Genomic DNA, 10319 nt, shown 5'->3' on the forward strand with positions numbered 1-10319 from the left:
CAGAGCACTGTGCACAGCTCACCCCCTGATTTGTGCTGTCTCTGCAAAAGAAGAGCCAGAGCATCTCTTATTTTGCATTTTAATTTTTTCTTTTTAAGGCCCACATATTGCCTCAGGCATGCTATAACTCACATTGGTGACAAAGAAATGTGAAAAGCCTTCTACCACATTACCAGCAAGACTGGGCCCTCCATAAACTGGGAATTCAAATACATTTTCACCCTTGCTTGGACTGGACATTGTGGAATGAGAATATACCCAAAGTAGGAAGAACTAGCACAAGGAAACTGTACCAAGGAGAAAGTGTGCTAAGCAGGACACCAGGTATTCTTCTGAAAGCTGGGAGACTTCCACTGACAGCATGTGATACTCCCTTTACCTCTGCTCCAAGACAAACTTCCACCTTACTGGCAAGGCTTCCTCCTACACATCTGCATTTTATCTTACAGATATATGATCAAAACTGATCAGGCGAAAAAGGTCACTTGCTGGTGGGACTTCCTGACACACTCATGAGGGACCTGGATGACAGATACCATCCAAAGCATCAGGGTTCACAACTGGCCTGACAGCCCTACAGTGTGAACCCAAGGCTGATTTAAGTAGGAGTTATACCTGTACCAATGATAATGATAAGAGAAACATGGTTCTTTTGTATCATCCACTACCCAAAATAAAAACATGAACATGCTGCCTTGGTCTGGATAACACACACAGAGGAAGATGAGCTAGACTTGAGGGAAGGAAGGCTCTCACGGGACTGGGCAGGCTGCAGCCTGCTCTAGGGCCACGTCAGACTCCAGGCTGTGTGCCCAGAGGAAGCCTACAGTGCTGTGCTTGGTGTAATGAAGAAATATGGATGCGAATTAAACCCTCCAAGGAATGATGAAATTACTCTGTTTGTTTTTACCTTTGTTTTAATTAATCAATTCCATCTCTTCTTGGTTTTCTGTTGGTATGAATGGGTGACCAGGTGTGCTTGTGCAAAAAACGCCCTTGGAGGAATACTAAAACAAAGTAGTAAATTAGTTAAGATGGCATGTTTTGGAGCTGAAAACAAGATTATTCAGAAGTAGCCAGGCTTACTTAACCACCCCTTCTACTTTAGCAGTAGAGAAAAACTGGGCCACTTGTGAAACAGGGTATATCTAGACAATAAATGTTAATGCATGTTAAAGTAAAATTAAGGTTTAAGAAAGACATGTTAAGGGAAGTTACCGTGGTGATGCCTACCACGTTACATACCCAAACACAGTGAAAACAAGATTACCATATGACCTGGGTCATACAGCTTGGCAAAAAATCCAAAGAGGACTGGATATCCCCCTTCAAAGCAGGAGAGATATCTCCTTCAATATCCTTATGTCTTCCAAAGGCCTATGTTCTTCACTGCTGGAAAGCTCACTGGGGTTTTAACCTGAAAAGACTCTGCCTCCTCCTTGAAATCTTCCAAGACAAGATTAAAATCTAAGTAATTCCTTCAGTGGCAACCTCACAAGTCACTTTGATAGATACACAACCTGTTGGTCAGCTATTTGATTTATTGATTTGATCTTAATCGTGATCTCAGTGTGATCACGTAATTGATCTGCCTTAATACTTAATTAGCTTAGTAGAAATAATGAATTAATCTACGGATATCTTTGCTCAGGTGCTCCTTCATGTGATCATCCTTTTTAATCACCTCTGCAGGGAATATACAAGGTAGGTTTACACTATTAAATAGTCACTGAGGTCACAAACCTGAGGGTAGGAGTAGATTTGGATAGGGCATATGCCAGCAGCTCAGCTCTGCATCTCTCCAGCCAACACCTCATACACCCTGTGAATAAACTCATCACCAGGCACACTTGATCTCCCAAAGATCTTGCTGCATTGCTGAATGAAGGGCAAGGAGGGCTTTGTCTCAGAAGCAGTCAGACATTTCAAGGATGTCTTTCTCCATGGTTCACAACCAAAGAGGAGCGTCCTGGGGCTCAGAGTGGATGATTTATTCTCCCTTAGCCTTCACTCATGAGCCCAGAAAGCTCTGACTCTTAAAGTCCTTAGGGAAAAAGTTGAGACTGAATTAAACTGAAAGAGAAAGTAAGATTTTGAACTGTAAGATTTTGAACAATACAGAACTGGGGCAACAAGCATCCCATACTGTTCTTTATTTTTTGCATTGTCACAGTTCTTGGATACCAGGAGAGATCACACACTCCTGTGGGATAGGTAACACAAAAACCAAGTCTCAATGGATTTTATGTGAGGTGGATGGGCGGTGGAAGGAAATGAACAGCTGAAATCACACAAAATCACACAGTATTTGCACCTTGATGGTTAAAATTTGAGCAGAAGAGCTGAGACTCCTTGCTTGTCACACAATGTGAGTGAACAGAGAAGGAACTGGGCTGGTGCCCATGGAGTAACCCACCATCAGAGCACGAGTTCCCACTGCTCCCTGTGCCCAGGCAACTCTTTTCAGGATTGATGCTTTCAAATTCAGGTCAAATGCATAACCACAACAGAATGAGCAGAAAAAGAAGAAAGAAAGAAAAAAAGAGAAAAATAATAAAGGGGAAAAAAAAGCTTGAAAAGCTCATATTACCAACTCCGAGTGGGTAAGGGATGCAGCTTTCCTTACCATTCAGTTAGCTAATTTTGTTCTTTACGAATATTGCTGTTAGCTTTGTGAGAAAGCCAGGAGACATCATCTGAACTGGCTTAGGAGTTATAAACAAGCATTTTAATTTTTATTTAAACTGAAGAAGCTGCTAGAGGCCTGTTTTGAAGCCAGTTTAAGCCCATGGAAGGATTTAATCGGGCTTTGTTTGCAGGCGTGGCAGCAGCCTCTTTTAAAGTCGTTCCTCTGCTCATAATCAAGCCTTGCCCCCGTCAGATTTTAACCAGCTCTTCCTAGGTTAGGCACGGGGATGGGCTGGGGATGGTCCCTGGTCCCTGCTGCAGTCACATACCACTCTGTGGTGCCGGCGTTGGAAGCCAGGCTGCTTCACTGTTTCCACTGCCGACTGTTTGCAAACGCAGGAGAGGAGCTGGGAATGAACAGAGCAATGCAGAGTCGGGGAGGGAGGGGTTTGGTGGCTGGGCTGGAGTTAGTCACCGCAGACTTCCATTTCCAGATCGTGAGGAAGGACTCAAGCCATTTTAGGCATTTTCTTGGACTTCCTTCTCTGCTTTTAATTGAAATACCCAGGAGGGATGGAGGAATCCACAGGCCTATTTTGCACTGATGTAGGATACTTCTGTGCAAGCACAGACGTGCTCCCCCTTCATATTGTGGAGCCAGACCACTGTTGTTAGTCCTTGGCTCAGTTCCTTTGCATGGCAACAGGGAATCTTCCACACATCTCACCTTCTGGAAGCTGATGCACTCCTCTGTGGAAGATGTTCACCGTTGTGAGAATAATTTTTAAAGAATTTTCTTGCAGGAGCTAACTATGCTGGGATGGCTTGAATATTCAAAACAAAACACATTTAATTCTGATACCTCTGAGGTATATAAATATACATATACATTTATCCATATGTATCTGTAAGTGGCACAGATAGGAAGACATATGAACCAGCAAATTGCAAAATCACAAGAGGCTTTAAAGGCTTTGAACACCCCTGTTCCTTTTCAGCAGGACCTCAGATGCCTACATCTAGCAGGGTAAACAAGAAAAAACCTTGCATAGCTGCCAAGACAACTGACACATCCAGCTGCCAGACTTTTCACTATGCTTCTCACTCTGGTGTTTTAAGTTTTGCATCTCCCCTTGTCCAGCAGCTCTGTCCTTTTTGCCAGAGCAGCTGTTTGGAACATCACCCCCAGGATGTCCTGGGGGGCAGGCAGCAGGCATGCTAGGAGCACATCCAGCACGGCCAGGCAAAGTCACCTCTGTCCATTCCCAAACATGGGGGCCATGCTCACCATGCAGGGCAGCAGCAGCAGCAGCAAATGTGATTTTTTGTGTGGTTGATGTTACAAAGTTTTTTTTCTCCTGCTGAGACAAAAGAATTTTCTCTGTCCAGGGGAGCTCAGTGTCCTGGTCACCCAGAGAAGATTCTCCTGGGCTTGGTGCTTGGCCTAGCAGGACTGTGCAGAATGCCCATGGCCAAGCCCCTACACACGGGGACCAAACATCTGCACAAAATACTTATTTATCACATGGTGAAAGGATCAATATTTCTGGCCTTTTGTGATGCTGATTGTGTGCCTCCAGCTTTGTGTTCTGCTTTCTTGAAGCTGATTCTTAATTAGCAACAAAATTGCAGTCACAGAAACACTGAGGACAAAGGAGTAACATCAACCTTGAAATTGTTACTTTTCTGACCACTAGAAAAGCTCTCTACCTTCCCCTAAAAGCTACTTAAATGTTTCTTCACTTCTAAAGAATGATAAACAAGTCCGTGCTAACAGAGTATCATGACAACCTCGACCTTCCTTTCCCAGTCTGTTGATGTATGAAATGATGATCAGTGCAGCCATCTCAAAAGGTTTTAGTTTTACTCCCAGGTGGTTCCACCTTTACTATGGTGCCTGTGCTGGACTGGGTGACTGGTCTTTCCCTGACACCCCACTGGCATGGTTTGTGACCACGTCCACTGGATCTGGAGCATCCTGAATGCACTGAATCTGGAGCATCCTGTGGCACCCTTCTCCCATGTCTGTCCTGCAATCAGGAAGGCATCTGAGATGGCAAAAGAGGTTGGAGTAAGTATGACAAATCAGCCCACAAATCTCTGCTCTGCTAAAATGATCTTTCCAAGGCTGGAGGCAATGTAGGAGCACAAGGAGGAAAAGTGTGCTGCTGGGGTGCTGCCACAGCTTCTGCATTCTGGCTGCTCTCTTGGTGCCTTTTAACAGCAATGCACCATCAGGGGTGATGCTCCTTTCTCCAAGGCTTCCAGGCCTCACATGAGGGACAGGCAGGGAATGAGAACTGAATGCCTGGTGCTGCCTCATGTCAGCATCCCTTGCTACAAGAGACCAAAAAAAAAAAAAAAACCCAAAAAACAAAACAAAAACAAACAAACAAACAAAAACCAAACCAACCAAACCAAACCAAACCAAACCAAAAAAAACCCAACTTGTAGGTGATTAAATGTGAGGGTTCATAAGCACAAGGAAGTTTCTGGGAAGAGAAGTGATAAGTCTGTGTAAATTAGGAAGGTAGGGAACTGAGGATTAACCCTATTGTTTTACACACAGTGGTGGCATTAGAATCAATTGTATTCTGATGTTTGTGGTTAATAATTGACTTCTACTTCTTTATGAAGAAGGAAAAAATTCATGCCAAAAAGTCAAGAATGTACAAGATCTTTTTAGAGAAAAGCAGAAAAATAAAAAAAAAAAACCTAACCAGACCTATATTTCCTGTGGATTTTTTTTCTTCCATGGTAGCTGCAAAACCAGTTAAGTTTGTGTTAAGTGTATTATCCTGTGAACAACATGGTCCCATTAGCTCTGTTAGAAGGCCAATACCCTCTATACTAAAAACCTCTTGATTCAGTACATTTCCCTGTCACAGAGTAAATTTCTGCTTGACCCCACTGAAGAAATCACTTTAAATCTTGAAACATAAAAACTATTACAGCAGGAAAAAAAGTTACCTTTTCCCTCTCATTGCATTTTGATTGCAGACATCAAACATTGTGTTGCAGTTCAGCATATAGGAGAATGTTGCAGCAAGTAAAAAAAATTAAGAAATACTGAGGGAAAAAAAACACAGAAAGGAAGGGATTGTATGGCAGTAATAAATGTATTCTGTTCTTTATAAACACATGTGTGCTGTGGATTTGTGTCTGTGGGACAATTCAGGAAACAAATGAAAAGATAAGTTTTGGGCTTAAACTCAGCAGATTTCAAAGTGCATTGTTTATACCCTCTGCAGTGCAATAAAGCTTATCAAGAACTTTTCCATTGGATACAAGAGTCAAAAGAAGTAAGAGGAATGTGAACAGTATGCTTCCTTTGGGTTGCTACAATATCTGTAATTCTTTCAGCACAGATTTCCTATGTTAGCTTAAGCTCTGTCTCACAACGATCATTTTTAGCAGATAATCATAAATACTTTGCTGAGCTGACTGAGTTGTTCAGAAATTTGCCATCATTTCACTCTCCACAAGCTCAAAGCATGTGGCAAGTTCAAGGGCCCTTAATTAAAAATATAATACTTTCATTCTAGAAGCTCTTGCTTGCATCCTGGTAATACTCTGGGATAAATCAACTGCTGATGTAAATGCAATTAATTTCAGTGTAATTTCATTTAGAAGCAACAAGAGTACTACATTTTTATTTAATGATTTGAATGTGCTTTCTGTAAGGAGGAGTAGGATCACCTCCCCCTTACAGAGGGTAGAGCTGAGCCTGGGAAGTGAGAGGCAGAGACTTGACCAGCCCTTGGTAAAAGCTGGGAGAGCATGCAAGCCTCTCACTCTGATCCACATTTGTGCTTTCAGCATGAACCAGGACATGGAAATGACACACAAAGTACCACACATTTCAAGCACAAGATTTGGCTCTAGATCACCAGACCTCAAAGCTGCACTATTTACTAGGCAGAATGTACTTCTGCCTCTCTCTTAAATTGAGAGGTCAATTTTTGTCTTCTTTTCCTATTTTGCTCTTGTAAAGGAAGACAGCATGGCATGCTTGTTAGAACTATAATGTTGCATTTGCTAATTAAATAAAGTGGGGTTTTTGGGAGAATTTCTTTTAAGCAAAACCATGTGTTCCAGGGAGGAAACATTCTTCTGGTAAACAGCTGAGCCCTTAACATTTAGCAACATAACTCTGTGTTTGCAGCTATTGAAAACTGTGTGACCGAGGAAGCCTGTGTTTCTGAGACTGAGGACTGAAAGCATTTTGCTTGCTGTCAGAACGCCAGCCCTTTCTTTTATGTATACACTAAAAGCAAGAATGAACCAACTATTGGATGGTTGCTTCTTATGGTTTTAATAAAATTTGTCTCGTATCAAAACACTGCTGTGTTTTAATGTTGACGCTGCACTGAGCAATGTTCTCTGCTCTGGCACAGCTGGCTCTTGCTTTCCAGAAATATAGCTGCACCCTGGCATTACTTGCAAAAATTGCAGCCTTAAATCATTTCCTCATCCCTCCGACCTGTGCCAGAAGGATCCTCCATGCACAGATCTCCTCACTGGTACAAAGAAGGGGGTCATTCCTCCTCCTCCCCCAGCTGCTGTGTGAGCAGAGCTGTGGTGACAGGAGGTAGCTAGGGAACAGAAGATACCTGCCAGACATGAACAGCAGCCCTGGAAAGCTCAGGGAAAAAAGATAATAGAGCTGGAAACTGCAAGCAGAAACAGGACTGAGAGAATGGGAGTGCCCTGTACCTGGCTCCTGCTTTCCATTCCAAGAGTCCACATCTTTCAGAGACACTCAAAGGGCCACAGGGCTGTGGGTCAAATCCTGCTGAGGGGAAGCAGGGAAGTTTTATTTGGTATAATGGATTTCCTGAGCAGCATTAGGGAGCAGGGGAGGCTGGCTGGGTGACTTTGAGATCTTACACTGCTTCTCCATCCAGCAGCTGGAAGGGGAAGGCCACAGTCCCAGCTCCCTCTGGGCTGAGGAAGATGATCATTGCTCATCTCACTGAAGCTGGGCTGCTGAGCTCTGGGCATCACACTGACCTTTGCAGTACAAAGGGATCTTATCTTGTTCTCTGTAGCCCTCAAAGCAGCTGGCCATGCTAACAAATTTCAGTAACTACCAGCTAAGGCCAAACAAGATCCCACGATAAAACTTCAAGGCTCTGCATTCCTGTCTTATTGCTTTCCTGAGCAGATTCTCATTTTAACTGGACTTAGGGTACTTTCATCCAGTTATCTTAAAGTACATAACAACTACTGTAATTACTGACAATAATGAGCTAATCAATTCTTCTAGCTATTATTTTCAAGGGATAAATATTACTATCCTTGCTGCAAGAATGGGGAAACTGAAGCAAAGAGGACAAGTTTTTGCACGAATAGGTGTGTTTTACTTTTAATATTATAATATCCTCCTGGTTTTATTTTTATAGGTTTATGTATTTACTTCTTAGTATGCTTTATGTTCTGTTATTGCTTTCCAGTAAGGTTGCCTGTCATGGGTTGTGTGCGTGTACTAAGGTTCATTTAAGAAAACTTCAGCGATTTCAAAAAACTTAACAGACATTGAAGAGTTTTTTGTCATTGTTTATACATAATATATACATGTTTGATTTATCATAACCCTATTTTCCTGGCTTTTCCTTTTCTTCCTCCTTCTTTTATTTTTGATGCTTTTTTAAAAGAAAAATACTGCAAATAACGTTATTTTCTATTTATTTTTCATATACTTCAGCTTGCATTTAAACCTCTCATATGGAAAGCCAACTGAATATGACTTTATAATTTCTAAAGAACTAAGATGTTCTACTGGGTAGGAAGCTTGCAAGGCAGAACTATGGCTTTACTAAAGTATCAGTTAATCACTTATAATTAACATTCAGAAGACATATGTTGGTTTGGTAGCATTTATCCAAGAGTTTAATTTTCCCACAGTTCAGATATGCATCCCTGAACCCTTTTCAAGGATAGATAGACAGGTAGCCAGACCAGAGGCAAAGCTGCACAAAAGAAAAAAAATAGAAAAAAAAATTTGTTTGTCAGCACAATTTGAACTGAATGGTAGGATCTAGTTTCTAGATAGGAACAAGTGTCACAAAATTCTTATTTCAAACATTTTCTTTACTCCAAACTTGCTGTTTAGTAAGGGCCTGACTTCTAAAAGCATTTAGGTGTTTATGTGCACTTCAGCATGTTTATGTGCACTAAAGCCAGCACTAATTCCTTATTGAACTGTGGACTAAGGGTCTCCAGATAGTCTGACAACCTTATATTGACTTATTTCAGTCAACCTCTAATTCTAACAAGACCAAAAAGTTAAAAGAAGTCTCAGCTGTGTTAAAAAATTGCTTCACAAACAAGGGAAACAGTCAATCTGAAAAAAAAAAAAAAGAGGTAATATAAAACCTCTATAACTGGAATATTTTGGGAAATTTAGAAACCATAGAAGGCAAAAAACCTGTGAGAACCACTAACATAGTTTCTAAGGTGTCACTGTTAAGTTTTAGGCTGTTAGCCCTGACAACTTTAGTTCTGATACTTTCTCCTCTCTCAGATTATTTTCTTGAGGCTTATTTGTCATTTGCAAGGCTCCCTCCACCTCTCTTAGGGTGTTGCCCATGCCTCCCAGACTTTTCAGGAAGGCTAATCCAATCTTTGGGCATTTTTGGAGTGGTTTGTGTTTCCCTTTTTGTGCTGGGGGAGACAAGAACAATCTTGCTTAAAACAAAACCCAAACAAGGGAAGCTGAAGAGTGGGAGTATGTGAGGGAGCTGGTGGATAACTTACAGGGCTGTGAATCTCCTCCTGTCTGTAGGCTCCTCTTGTAGGCTGCAGTATGGATTCTGTGTTTAGTCTGGGCTCTTCCCAAATACCTGCTGCGGCTCTTACGTGGATTGCAGAGAGCTAGGCCCTGAGGGTGAGCGGCAAGGGAAGTCCTCCTCGCAAATGTCCGGCTTTGGATCAACACCCCCCTGATTCTCCGTCAAAAACATGCACGTGCCTGCATTTCCCTTCCACTCCTAGCTCGTAATGGTGCGCGGCCCGACTGAGTCCAAACGCACCGAAGGGAAATGCCGGGATGGGGCATTTCCTCACGGATGAGCCCTCAGAGATTTGAGGAAAACTCGTGGAGGGCCCGTAACCTCTGGGACGGCTCGGGGGCTGAGAGGGCTGGCGAAGGATCGCGCCAGTGTCACCTGTGCCTGCGACAGCCCCTCTGAGGGGCGGGAGCGCTGTCAGGACTCTGCGATCCCTCACACCGTGCCCTGCGCCATCCCCGGCACACGCGGGGCTCTGGCAGACAGCGCGGGGCTTATTTACCGTTTGGCGTTTGGGGGTTTTTGTTTGTTTTGTAACGCCGACGGGAGCCTGAGGCAGCTCTGGGCACCCCCGGGGTGGGCAGTAGAGAGCGCCCCCAGATGAGGAGGAATTCATGCACGGAAAGGGCAATTCAGCATTGGGAGCTGCCCGGGGAGGTGGTGGAGTCTCCGTCCCTGGAGGTGTTTAACGAAAGACTGGACGTGGCACTCAGTGCCATGGGCTGGCTGACATGGTGGCGTTCGGTCACAGGTTGGACTCGATGATCTCAGAGGTGCTCTTCTAATCTAATTTATTCTGCGATTGTGTGATTCGCACATCCACTCGCCCACCTTGGGGACCTCGGGGTGCGGGCCCCGTTTCCTGGCCCCTTTGCTCGCTAGCCGGGGGCCGCTGGCCCG

The 10319-nt window shown here is 43.4% G+C and overlaps 1 long non-coding RNA gene across 1 annotated transcript; it reads right to left on the bottom strand.

Moving 5' to 3' along the window:
* Positions 1-961: 961 nt before the first annotated feature.
* On the bottom strand, positions 962-9679 carry LOC115947962. Its single transcript, XR_004081821.1, has 3 exons — positions 9388-9679; positions 5599-5697; positions 962-1007 (listed from the first exon to the last, which is right to left on the bottom strand). It is a non-coding gene; the product is annotated as an uncharacterized LOC115947962 (long non-coding RNA).
* Positions 9680-10319: the final 640 nt, after the last annotated feature.

This window comes from Geospiza fortis, unplaced genomic scaffold, assembly GCF_000277835.1.
Source record: "Geospiza fortis unplaced genomic scaffold, GeoFor_1.0 scaffold173, whole genome shotgun sequence".
In the NCBI taxonomy this organism is placed as follows: Eukaryota; Metazoa; Chordata; class Aves; order Passeriformes; family Thraupidae; genus Geospiza; species Geospiza fortis.